Below are 12929 nucleotides of genomic sequence, written 5' to 3'. Positions count from 1 at the left end.
GCTCACAACTTTGTTCTAATACCTTCTCCTAGCCTCCGGGAGAATCCTGCTCACATGTGATACACATGCAGGAACCCCCCCCCCCCCCACACACACACAATAAATAATGATAAAATTATATATAAAAATTGTGTATGAAAGGCATCAAGTGCTTATAAACTAGCAGCTCCCGTTTTGAAGAATTAGTTGATAATGTGTTAGTGTCCTGGGGAGATGACCTTCTGAGTTTGTACCTCAATCTCTGTCTTTCTTATTGTAGAAAAGGGCCCTGGGGTGCAGGGGTGAAGCGGGAGTAGAGACCTCTGGAGCGCACATGGTTATGGAGCCTGCATTCCCACCCACCCAGCTGCCTCACCCCGTGTTTCTACTCCACTTTCATGAATAGCTAAAGGAGTTCAGTTACTCAACAAGAGCCAAGAATCATCATCACCTGCGTGGAAAACCTCAGCCTCTGGGTCTGGAGGAGACAAGGTTGCATTGTGAATAGAAGCGGCTTAGGCTTCTGCAGAAGTGGAAATGGCAGGGTGGATTAGAAATGCTTATTGAAGTTTTCTACAACACTGAGACTTGTTTATTGCATGTAACGCCCTTCATATGTTATTGTGGGTATTCTGAGGCACCCCCACCTATGATGAATGAGCGTTCTCATCTCCCCACACAAACCATGCCCATGACCAGCTGACTCCATGTCAAGTTCTAACTATTTGACTGGGCCTCGAGTGGATGGAAGGAGAGGCCAGGGATCAAAAGTAAAAAGAATTCCTATTGCTTCAGGATGGTTACATTCTGAGGCTGTGGGTCTGGGCACTTCTGAACCCGGGGCAAACTCAGTTCTTGGTAAGATTTCTGCTCTGGGGAAACAAGCCATGGAGATTAGAAGAGTGTTCCAAGTTTTGATGGATAAAGTAAAAATGAACTTGAAACATATAGATTACATGCTTTAAAAATGAGCTTGAGTTCAAAAGTTGACAAAAATAATAGTTGGTAAGAAACGTTTGGGGATTTCTTAAGCCTCAAATGTTTGAAAACTCACTTTCTGATTTGGAACTAGATAGTTCCTTAACCATTAGGGCATCATCAATTACATTCAATGTATTTACAGATAATAATTTAACCAACCGTGGGTGAAAACATGCTATTCTATTTCTTTTTTCTTTTGGGATTTTCCTTATATTTTAGTATTTAAATTCTCAAAAAGTTTTAGTCATGTAACTGCTGAATTACTTCAAGGAAATAGAAGAATTCTTCCTGCTGTAGATAAGTTCAAAAGTCAACCAGGGAACTCAAAGTCAAACATGACACAATTTTTAAAAAAATAACACATACCTTAAATAGTTAATACATATTTGATATTTGATCTATTGAGACTTGAACTATAAGGAGAATAACAATTCTGCATGAATATGAAGAATGTCGGTCTTGAGTCTTTTTTTTTTTTTTTGGTTTTTCGAGACAGGGTTTCCCTGTAATTTCTAGAGTCTGTCCTGGAACTAGCTCTAGTAGACCAGGCTGGCCTCGAACTCAGAGATCCACCTGCCTCTGCCTCCCGAGTGCTGGGATTAAAGGCGTGCACCACCACCGCCCGGCTCGGTCTTGAGTCTTTTACAGTAGACTCAATTATTTATACAAGTTTGAAGACTTGGCTGGATAAAAGAACAAATCAAAATTCCCAAAGTGGCATAATTGTAAAATAAAATTTCATCAGGAAGATTTGACAAGGACTGTCCTGGTTAGGCCTAATTGTCAACTTGACATGGCCTAGAGTCATCCAGAGGGCTCAGTTCCCTGTGGATGGCACCATTCTTCAGGTACCAACCCAGACTACTATACCCAACTAAACTGTCAATCACCATAGATGGAGAAAACAATATATTTCATGAAAAAGTCAAATTTACACATTATTTTCTACAAATCCAGCCCTGTAGAAGGTGCTAGAAAAAAAATTCAATCAAAGGAAGTTAGCTACACTGAAAACACAGGCAATAGATAATCTTACACCAGCAAAATCCAAAGAAGGGACACCACACACACACACACACACACACACACACACACACGCGCGCGCGCATGCACTCACACACGCACGCACACTACCACCACCATTACAAAAAACAAACAGGAATTAACAATCACTGCTCATTAATATCTCCTAATATCAATTTGCCAATAAAAGGAGACAGGCTAACAGAATGGATATAAAAACAGGATCCATCCTTCTGCTACATACAACAAACACACCTCAACATCAAAGATAGAAAGGTTTGGAAAAAGATTTTTCAACCAAAGAGACCTAAGAAGCAAGCTGCTGTAGCTATCCTAATATCTAAGAAAATAGACTTCAAACCAAAATTAGTCAAAAAAGACGGAGAAAGACATTTCATACTCATCAAAGGAAAAATCCACCAAGATAATGTCTCAATTCTGAATATCTATGCCCCAAATTCAAGGGCATTCACATTTGTAAAACAAACATTACTAAAGCTTAAATCACACATTAATTCTCAGATTTTGATAGTGGGATAATTCATTTTCCTGGTCTCACCAATGGTCATGTCATCCAGACAGAAACTAAGCAGAGAAATAATGGAACCAATAGCCATTATGACCCAAATGGACCCAATAGATATCTACAGAACATTTCACCCAAACACAAAAGAATATACCTTCTTCTCAACACCACCTGGAAACTTCTCCAAAACTGACCATATACTTGGTCACAAAGCAAGTCTCAACAGAAAAAAAAAAAAAAAAACTGAAACCAACCCCTATATCTAATCAGATCACCACGGATTAAAGCCAGAGTTCAATAACAACAGAAACTACAGAAAGCCTACAAACTCATGGAAACTAAACCACTCTATACTGAATCACTACTAGGTAAAGGCAGAAATAATGATGAATATTAAAAGACTTCCCAGAATTCAACAAAAATGAAGACACAACATTCCAAGAAAGCAGTGCTGAGAGCAAAGTTTCATAGCACGAAGGCCTGCATAAAGAACTTGGAGAAATCCTACACTAGCATCTGAACAGCACACCTGAAAGAGGAGTATATGGCAGGAAATAATCAAACTGAGGTCTGAAATCAATAAAATAGAAACAACGAGAACAATAAAAAAAATCAATGAAATGAAGAGCTGGTTCTTTGATAAGATTAACAAGATAGACAAACTCTTATCCAAACTAACGAAATGGCAGAAAGAGAATACCCAAATCAACAAAATTAGAAACAAAAAGGGGGACATTACAATGGACACTGAGGAAATCCAGAGAATCATTAGGTCATACTCAAAAAACCTGTACTCCACAAAAATTGAAAAATCTAAAAAAAAATGGGCAAATTTCTTGATCGGTATCACATACCAAAATTGAATTAAGATCAGATAAATAATTTAAATATACTTATAACATCTAAGGAAATAGAGGCAGTCATTAAAAATCTCCCCCCAAAAAACCAATTTTAGCACAGAATTCTACCAGACTTTCAATGAAGAGTTAATATCAACATTCCTCACATTATTCCACAAAATAAAAAGAGAAAGAACATTGCCAAATTATTTTTATGAGGCTACAGTCACTCTGATACCTAAAGCATACAAAGACTCAGCAAATAAAGAGAATTACAGAACAACTTTCCTCATGAACATTGATGAAAAAATCAAATAAATACTCAAAAACTGAATCTAAGAACCCATCAAAAAAATCATCCACCATGATCAAGTAGGTTTCATCCCAGAAATTCAGGGATAGTTCAACCCATGAAAATCTGTCAATGTAATCCTCCAAATAAGCAAACTGAAAAAAGATAAAAAACACATGATCATCTCATTAGATGCTGAAAAAGCCTTTGACAAAATCCAATACCCATTCATGATAAAAGTCTTGGAGAGCTCAGGAATACAAGTAACACATCTAATCTCCAGATATATAAAGAACTCAAGAAACTAGACCTCAAAATACAAATAATCCAATTAAAAATGGGTTACAGATCTAAACACAGATTTCTCAACAGTAGAATCTCAAAAGGTTGAAAAGCACTTAAGGAAATGTTCAACATCTTCAGCCATCAGGACTCTGAGATTCCATTTTACACCTGTCTGAAGGGGTGAGACATAAAACACAAGTGACAGCTCATGCTGGAGAGGATGGGGAACAAAGGGAATGCTCCTCCATTGCTCATGGGAGTACAAACTTGTACAACCACTTTGAACATCAATGTGGTGGTTTCTCAGAAAATTGGGAGTTGAGCTACCTCTATATCAGTCTTTGGCATTTTGGGTTCAGATAGAAACCTGGTGCAAGGGGAACTCCCAAGAATCTACCAAGATGACCTCAGCTAAGACTCTTAGCATAGTGGATCTGTAGCCTGAACTGGTCATCTCCTGTGACCAGGCAAGACTTCTAGTAGAGGGACTGGGACTCCAACCCAACCACATAACATTCAACCTACAGTCTGTCCTGCCTATGAGATATGCTGGGGGTAAGGATTGCGCAAAGATTGTGGGAGTGGCCAGCCATTGGTCCAGCCTGAGACCCATGCCACAAGAGTGTGCCCATCCCTGACACTGCCTGGAGTGCCAGGACCCAGAGGCTGGATGGTCCAGGGACCTAGGAGAGAAACAAACATGACTGGAGAGAAAAAAAATGTCAATGTAATGATGCCTAATGATATTCTGCTATCCTCATAGACTGGTGCCTAGCCCAGTTGTCATTGTGGAGGCTTCATCCAACAACTGATGGAAACAGATGCAGAGACCCACGGTTAAACATTAGGTGGAACTCAGGGAATCCTGTTGAAGAGAGGAAGAAAGGCTTGTAGGAGCTAGAAGGGTCCTACAATATCACAAGAAAATCTACAGAATCAACTACCTAGGCTCATAGGAACTCACAGAGACTGAATTGACAACCAAAGAGCCTACATGGGACTGACCTAGGCCCTCTACAAATACTTATGTTATGGATTGTGTGGCTTGCTCTACTTGTGGGACTCCTAACGGTGGGATCAGGGGTTGTCTCTAATGCTTTGACTGACTTTTAGGAACCTATTCCTCATACTGGGTTACCTTACCCAGCATTACTGCTTTAAGGGGAGGTGCTTAGTTCTACTGCAACTTGATAGGCCATGGTTTGTTGATATCCATGGAAAGCCTGCCTCTTTCTGAACAGAAACAGAGAAGGAGTGGATTGGGGGTGTGCAGAGGGAATGTGGGGGAGGGAATAGGAGTAAGGGAGGGGAAACTGCTTTGAGGATTAAAACAAACAAACCAATAGACAAATAAATAAATATTCAATACCTTGGGTTAGGCATGGTGTCACACACTATTAACCCCAGCACTCAGGAGGCAGAGGCAGGTGTATCACTGTGAGTTGGAGATCTGCCTGGTCTACACAGCAAGTTCCCAAAGAATCCAAACCTCGAAGAAAGGTATAGTGTTCAAGTTTCTCTGTCCCTCTCCTTTTCTCTTCAACTGGCGCTGAAAACCTGATTCTTCACAGAAAAGCAATGGCAGCATATTGATGTGTCCTTTTTAGAGCTGCATGCAGCTCTCCCATCTCTTTGTGCAACTCTAGACCTACAAGGACCCCTTCCGTTCTTTGTTTGGATTTGTCTTCTCTTTCTTCTTTCATCAGAGCACTTGCTATGTTCTAACATCTTCCCTACTGTGCTTATGTCCTAGCCAAGGTGACAAAACACCATGACCCAAAGCAACTTGGGGAAGAAAGGGTTTATTTGGCTTACATTTCTATATTGCTGTTCATCATTGAAGGAAGTCAGTGGAAGGACTCAAACTGGGCAGGAATCCGGAGGCAGGAGCTGATGCAAACACCGTGGGGAGGAGCTGCTTACTGGTTTGCTTCCCCTGGCTTGCTCAGCTTGCTTTCTTAGAGAACCAGCCAGAGGGCACCACCCACAATGGGCTGTATCCCCATCAATCACTAATTAAGAAAATGCTTTACAGCTGAATCTCATGAAGGCATTTTCTCCACTGAGGTTCCCTTCTTTCAGTAACTCTAGCTCGTGACAAGTTGACATAAACCAGCCAGGATGACTTATTTCTCATTTTTATTGTTTATTTCATGTCTTTTCCAAGTAGCACAGTCTTAATGAAGTCAAGATTACTGCGCTGAAGCTTTTCAGGTACTTAGAACGGTGCTGTCATGCAGCAGACACTCAGAATCTTGATGAATGAATACATAACCGAGGAACAAGTGGGAAAGAAGTAGATCATGGAAGTTTCAGCACATTAAGATTAATTCTGTAGAAAGGGGAAGACTGGGGAAGAAACTAAAGCAGCAGTGGAGTCACGGGGATACAGGAAAAGGGGTCGGGGGAATAGTTAAAATGAAGTGTGCATGAAGAAGCCACATAGGAATCTACGATTCTGCAACCCAAGTATAAAACATAATTTAAAAAGGATTAGTATATTACATGTAATATGACTCAGAGCTGAAGGTTAAGTGGGGGTGGGGAGTAAGGGAGTAGAGGGGCTGCCTAACCCAAACTAGAGATGAAGAAGCCTTATGGAATCCCATTAGCTTGTAAACTAACCAGAGCATATTTAAAAATAAAAAGGTGTTTCAACAGAGGCATCTATCATTGGTAAACAACGCTGCTCTCAGGAGACATCGGTTACTAAATGAAAATCTCAGGGCCAGGAACAGGCTACTTTCCTATGAATTACTGGTCAAGGAGCCCCAGAGGCATGGGAACAATGCCCACTATTGCTATTGTTTGTGGCGGTTCACCATAAGTAGATGGTTAGACACTGTTACAGAAGATACCACATACTTCAGTCGTGGGACATAGAGAAGCTCATCTTGAACTGACCATGAAACTCTCCCTGATGGCTAGCTGTCATAGCTCCAGAAGGGGCTATGTAAGATGCTTGGGAAGAAAAGACACCCATGGTCTTACCTAGCACTGAATCACGCATGCTACAATAGTGATCTGCCATGCAAGATGCGTTCATTGGTGTATTAGTGTCAAGACGATTACGAGGGTAGCCAATGACTCTCTTTGACGCCTGCTCCACAGGTGGGAATTAACACCTGGCACAAAACTTTTGGATCTAGAAGATCTAGAAGAAAACTCACTGATGCTGCTTTGCTAATTTGTCATGATGCCAAACTACCTTTTAAATATTTATATTTTGTAGTCATAGATTTGTGCTGCTCCCAACCTTGGTTGGAGAAGAGTCTTATTGCAGAGGGTAGTGGTTAATGCAAGGGGTGGGCCATCGGGAACTCCCTCACCCCCTTGCTGTAATTAAAAGTTAACAATCTTGATATTTATGGATGTTTGGTGTAAAAAACCACAGATGCTTGAGCTCATGTGTGTAGCAACCATGTCCAGTCCAGAGAACAGCTTCAGCTGACTCTTACATTTTTTTTTCTGCTCCCTCTTCCACAAGGTCCCCTGAACCTGGGACTGGGGAGAGGTGGGGTTGACATGGAGGTCCCATCTGTAGCTGGACACTCACTCACGGTACTTATTTTCAGGACTTTGAATAGTTATGAGTCCTTGTATTAACCACTACCCACCGCAACATGAATTAAATCATGTGGTCCTGGCTGTCCTAGGAGGGTCTCTGTGGGTTCAAGGCCAGCCTCTGAATGTTGGGATTAAAGGAATGTACCACCATGACCATGAAACTCTGCGCCTTTTCTTTAATTTTGTTATGAATCTAAAGGTACTTTGAAAAAAAATAAGATTTGTTACTTTTAAAAACGAATAGTTAAAACTCACATGCCTAAAACCAAACTTTGATTCCTTCCTCCTCATGTCTAATTCCTATCTCTTTCTGTTCTCTTTCTAGTCTGGCTGTCTCAGCAAAGGATGCTTTTATCTTTTGGGTGTTCAGGCCCAGCCCCCTTGTCCTCCACCTGTCTCCTGACCCCCGCCCCACCCAGCACTGCTGACAGTTATGTTCTGTGTCATACAAGGTGTGGACACTTCTTGCCACCTACAGCTCAGTCACCCTGATCCCCATTTCCTAAATGAAGGATTCTTCTCTCGCAGAGTTTTGAATTTGCTGTCCACCCCTGGTTCATCTCTTTAGACCACAACACTGCAGGCCACACGGGTGGAGAGACTTCCTCAACCACTTGGTCTATGGTCCCATACCATGTCCATCTCTATTCCCTCTGTGTTCTGATTTATAGCACCCACCATACTAAAGAGATAGATGCCAAGGGTTTGGGGCCTTGGGGCCTTGAACTTTGTGTTGTGGGACATAGTCACCTGCTTTCGTTGCTAGTCATGCAGGTAAGATGTTGTTCCCAGGTGAGCATTTCTTTAAGTATCTAAATTATGTGGACATATGTGAAACATAGTTTCAACTTAAATTTTGCACATGAGAAACTCATGACATCCATGCTGGTTGATTCTTATCTACTTGATACAAAAATAGACATATCTTAATTGAGAAAATGCCTCTGTAAAATTAACCGGTAGGCACATCTGTGTGGGTATTATTGTCTTGATTGATGATTAACGTGGGAGGGCCCAGCTCGCCGTGGGAAGTGCCACCCCTGGGCTGTTGGTCCTGGGTGTATAAGAAAGCAGGCTGAGGGGCTGGAGAGATGGCTCAGTGGTTAAGAGCATTGCCTGCTCTTCCGAAGGTCCTGAGTTCAATTCCCAGCAACCACATGGTGGCTCACTACCATCTGTAATGAGATCTGGTGCCCTCTTCTGGCCACCATTTTTTTAAAATAAAAAATATTTTAAATATTTTTTAAATATTTAAAAAAAAGAAAGCAGGCTGAGCAAGCCGCAGGGAGGAATCCAGCAAGCAGCACCCCTCCACAGTTTACAATGTCTCCTGTCCTGGTGTCCCTCAGTAATAAAATGTTACCGGGGAGTGAAAGCTGAAACAAACTCTTCCCTCCCCAAATGACGCTTGGTCCTGGTGCATATCACAGCAATAGAAACCCTAATTAAGACAAGGTCTAAAACGGGATCCTTCCCGTTATAAAGTCAGATGAGAAAATACCCCAGGCTTGTCATGTGGAGAGGCATCCTTAGAAGGTTTTTCTAAGAGGGACATCTATTCTCCCTGAGTTTCTGAGAACTCATGTTTTTAATTTTAATGTTGACATGAAATGCCTGTAAAAAGCTTTGTGTAAAATATTCATCCAAAAAATATGATTATTTCCACAAAATAGTTTTTAAATGTTTGTTGAATACTTGTATAAGCCAAAAAAAAAAAATCGATATTTTTTTCTTCTTCCCCATTCCTAAAGCGCAAAAAAGTAATTCAGGGATTTGCTAAGTGTCTGCCTGCTAATTTCGTGTAGGTCTGCCCACAGGTGCTCGGGTCCCCTCACCTACTTCTGGGAACACGTAACTTTCCAAAAGTGAGCCAGAACACACGTTATCAAAAACCTGGACTCCTGGCTACCTACGTTTTGCGAAAACACTGAAAGAATCTCCATCCTCTGAAATTCGATATCGATGGAGGTAAATTACCCATGTTCCTCTGCTAGCCACCTTTCTCTCCGTCCCATCACCTCGCCCAGCCTTATCACGTTCTTGAGTTTCCTGGGTACCAGCGTTTCCGCTGCAGCCGAGATCAATCTTCTTGTTCTGCTTTGAAATGAGATTTGATGGCAACCAGAAGCGGTCTGCTTCTCTGTGGAAGCAGTTTCCCCATGGAAGTTAGTGGAATGCAGGGTACACTCTACTGGGATTTAACCTGCGGCGTGGGACAGGCGTGCCCTCCTGCAGGGGACTCTCAGGATCTTGGCACCACTTTTTAATCTTTTAGAGCAAGTAGTCCCAAAACCATGGCAGTGGAGGACCAATAAAAACCCGAGTGTAAGCTCCTCCGCAGAAAGGATACAAAGACTGACAGCCAATGAGGAAGGACACCGCCACGTAACCACTTAGCTTAAAGATGCTGCCTTTGGAAGACTATAGCTAAGACGCAGAGACACACGGTAGCGAACCATTCCTGCTCACCTTCCCTTTTAATATGGGCCATCTCCAGGGTCAGTTGTGGGAAATACATTTCTGTACATTTTTGTCTCCTTTAAAGCATCCTCGTGCCTCTAATTATTTGTTGGCAAGGTCCCTCCAAAGCTACCAGAGGCATGCCCAAGGTGAACGCTACCAAAAGGACTGCTTGTTTCCAGGTTTTGGGTGTCTGGTTTCATCAACAGGCAGATAAACCTTTCTGGATCTCCACACAAGTGGCCTATATAGGGTTACCATTGCCCACAAGCTGACTCCATGTTATTTCCTAGTTGGGCGAATGCTCATTCCACTGTAGATAAACTTCATGTCCCAGGGTGAGACGGGCTTTGCAAGGAAGAGTATAAAATGGCTAACTACCAATTACCTAAAACCCAGTTTTCTTCTCAAGCAGAAGCTTTTGAAAGCATAGCTAATAGGCAACGGCGGTACTTAGTGTCCAGTTTTTCTGGTCTTGTACGCAAATATAATCCACTACTGACATTAGGTCATGTTTGTTTACAGATCCACAACTTTTAGTGGCTGGTAAGCAGAAATAAGGCCATCCAGCCTCATCAGAGAACTGGCTCACCCAATATCAAGAATGATCCAACCTCAGTAGGACCTGAGGTTTGACACATTTTTTTTTTCTCCCGGAGATGATGTTAGATTTATACAGAGTCACTTTCTCGTTACTGTTGGTTCCCAGTGTGACCAAGGTCAGGATTAAAAATGCTATTTGTGTTTGTAAGTCAACTCATACTGATGTCTGCTGTTTTGCTATGCTTTTACGCTATTATTGAAGCATCAGGTTGAAACCCCTGAAACCGGTGTTTTTGTAGATCAAAACTGCTGAACATCTCCTCCCCCCAATGAACCAACCTAATGTCCAGAATTTCCTGAAGGAGCTGTTTCGCCTCATTTTTGAAGGTAGGCTTTGTGGAGCACACCGAAATGTTAACTGTTCTTGTTGTTACCTACTGTTTGTCTCTTCAGTTAAGTGCTGCAGAAAGTTCTTGCTTGTTTTGGCTTCTTTTATTCTTTGTCTCTTGATTATTTTGTATAATTTATTCAGGAAGGCCAAATGTTTCTTTTAGGCCAATGACACACTTGACAATAACGTGGTTTCTCAGCCTGAATCGTCGCTAAGTTCTTAAGGAAAGAAATGGGATACTGCCTTGCTGGGCAGGTTTATGAAGCAAGGGAACTCAGAGTCAGCCAGAGGACGGCTGCTGTCTACTGACTGGCTAGCTAGCTCACGGTCTTTGGGATACAAATGGTGTCTCCTGCAATCAGGCCAAGTACTTCATCAAGCACTTCATTTATGGATGTATTACCAGGGAGTCATATAAATATTCTATCCCTTACACATGTCCCTGTATAGGAATTCCCCAGGAAATTGCTAAAATGTGAATGCATTCCAAAATGTCAACTTAAAAAAAAATATACACTCAGTTCTAGGTTATCCCTGGTTGGGAATTTTACCATCAAAAATGATTATATATTTTTTCTCTCCTTTCTTTCTTTCTTTCTTTCTTTCTTTCTTTCTTTCTTTCTTTCTTTCTTTCTTTTTTTTTAGATAATGGATTCATTCAACATTTAGGAAATAAGCAAGGCCAGATCACTTAGTTGAGTCGAAAACTAATTTTAACTCCTGTGATAATTCTTTGTAACTGGATGTTTGAAGTAATTCTGTGGGTTTTCTTCCACATCGCAACATGATTGGAGCTCATTATGGAGCTCATTTATGCCAAGTTTTAAACACACACACATGTACTGAAATGTACATGTACTGAAATGTAGTGAAATGTGTTTAACTCTCTCTTTGATACGGAGGCCCTTTGTGGCACTCTGAAATTCTCTTTTTCTCCCTTTGTTGACCTTGGTCACTTGTGTTCACAGATTATCAGCGGAAAAGCAGCGTTGAAGAGGTCGCTCAGATTGCTCGTCACTAATCTTCGGCATCCCCGCACCCTGCTGTTGCATTTGAACCTCCTTTGACTTAGGAGAACACAATCTTTCCTCTGATTGGAAATGAGAAACAGGAGAAAGTAGAGTATGGGGAAGTGGACCCTTGAGGATCCCCACCTTTCTGCTGTATGGTTAGGGGACTGGACTGTCTGGCTTGTTTCCTGTGGGAAGATGACATGTTGACACCTCACTTTAGCTCCCAAGAGAAGGTGTCTGCCGTCCGAGGACTGCTGGTGAAACACAAAAGCTCTAGTCCCACAGTGGCACCCAAGCCAGCTCAGTCTGTGATCCGCCCCGGAGCTCTGATACTGCTGCACTCGTGTCTGAAATGTTGGGTCTTTTCTCAGAGAGAGAGTAAAGATGTAAAATGTAAAGAGTGTCAGGAATTGACTGGTGTAAGTCACATTTTAGAGATTAAAATAACACAAAAATCTGTGATGACCCAAATGTCCAAATTATAATTAGAAAAGCTTCAAGATGTGGTGATTATTTCTTTGGACCAAGGATCCTACACAGTGTGATCCTACACATTGTGACTGGTTCCGTCATGACTTTGACTGTGTCTTTGGTGACACTTTAAACTGTGTTCCTGTGGTAGATCTAGTCAGATTTTTTTTTTTTTTTTTTTTTTTTTTTTTTTTTTTTTTTTTTTTTTTTTTGGTTTTTCGAGACAGAGTTTCTCTGTGGCTTTGGAGCCTGTCCTGGAACTAGCTCTTGTAGACCAGGCTGGTCTCGAACTCACAGAGATCCGCCTGCCTCTGCCTCCCGAGTGCTGGGATTAAAGGCGTGCGCCACCACCGCCCTCTAGTCAGCCTATGATAATCTGTCTTTACTTTGTCCTTTGCTGTCCCAGTGTCTCCCACTTTTGCTGGCTTGTCATCTGTACCGCCTCCTGGCATGGCTTCGCTATGTTCCTCCCATACTCTGCTCTCTAGGAAATCAGGGACTGTGTTGGTTCTCAGATCTTGGGCCAGAGCAGGACACAGAGCAGTGGAATAAGAAAGGA

General features: G+C 41.8%; 1 protein-coding gene across 4 annotated transcripts in view; it reads right to left on the bottom strand.

Moving 5' to 3' along the window:
• Nucleotides 1–12929, bottom strand: part of Veph1 (ventricular zone expressed PH domain containing 1) — a 192238-nt gene that overhangs the window by 75585 nt on the left and 103724 nt on the right. The gene's annotated exons all lie outside the window — the stretch shown is intronic.

Source organism: Arvicola amphibius, chromosome 11, assembly GCF_903992535.2.
Source record: "Arvicola amphibius chromosome 11, mArvAmp1.2, whole genome shotgun sequence".
NCBI classification, from domain to species: domain Eukaryota; kingdom Metazoa; phylum Chordata; class Mammalia; order Rodentia; family Cricetidae; genus Arvicola; species Arvicola amphibius.
This window is presented reverse-complemented; position numbering and strand designations above follow the sequence as displayed.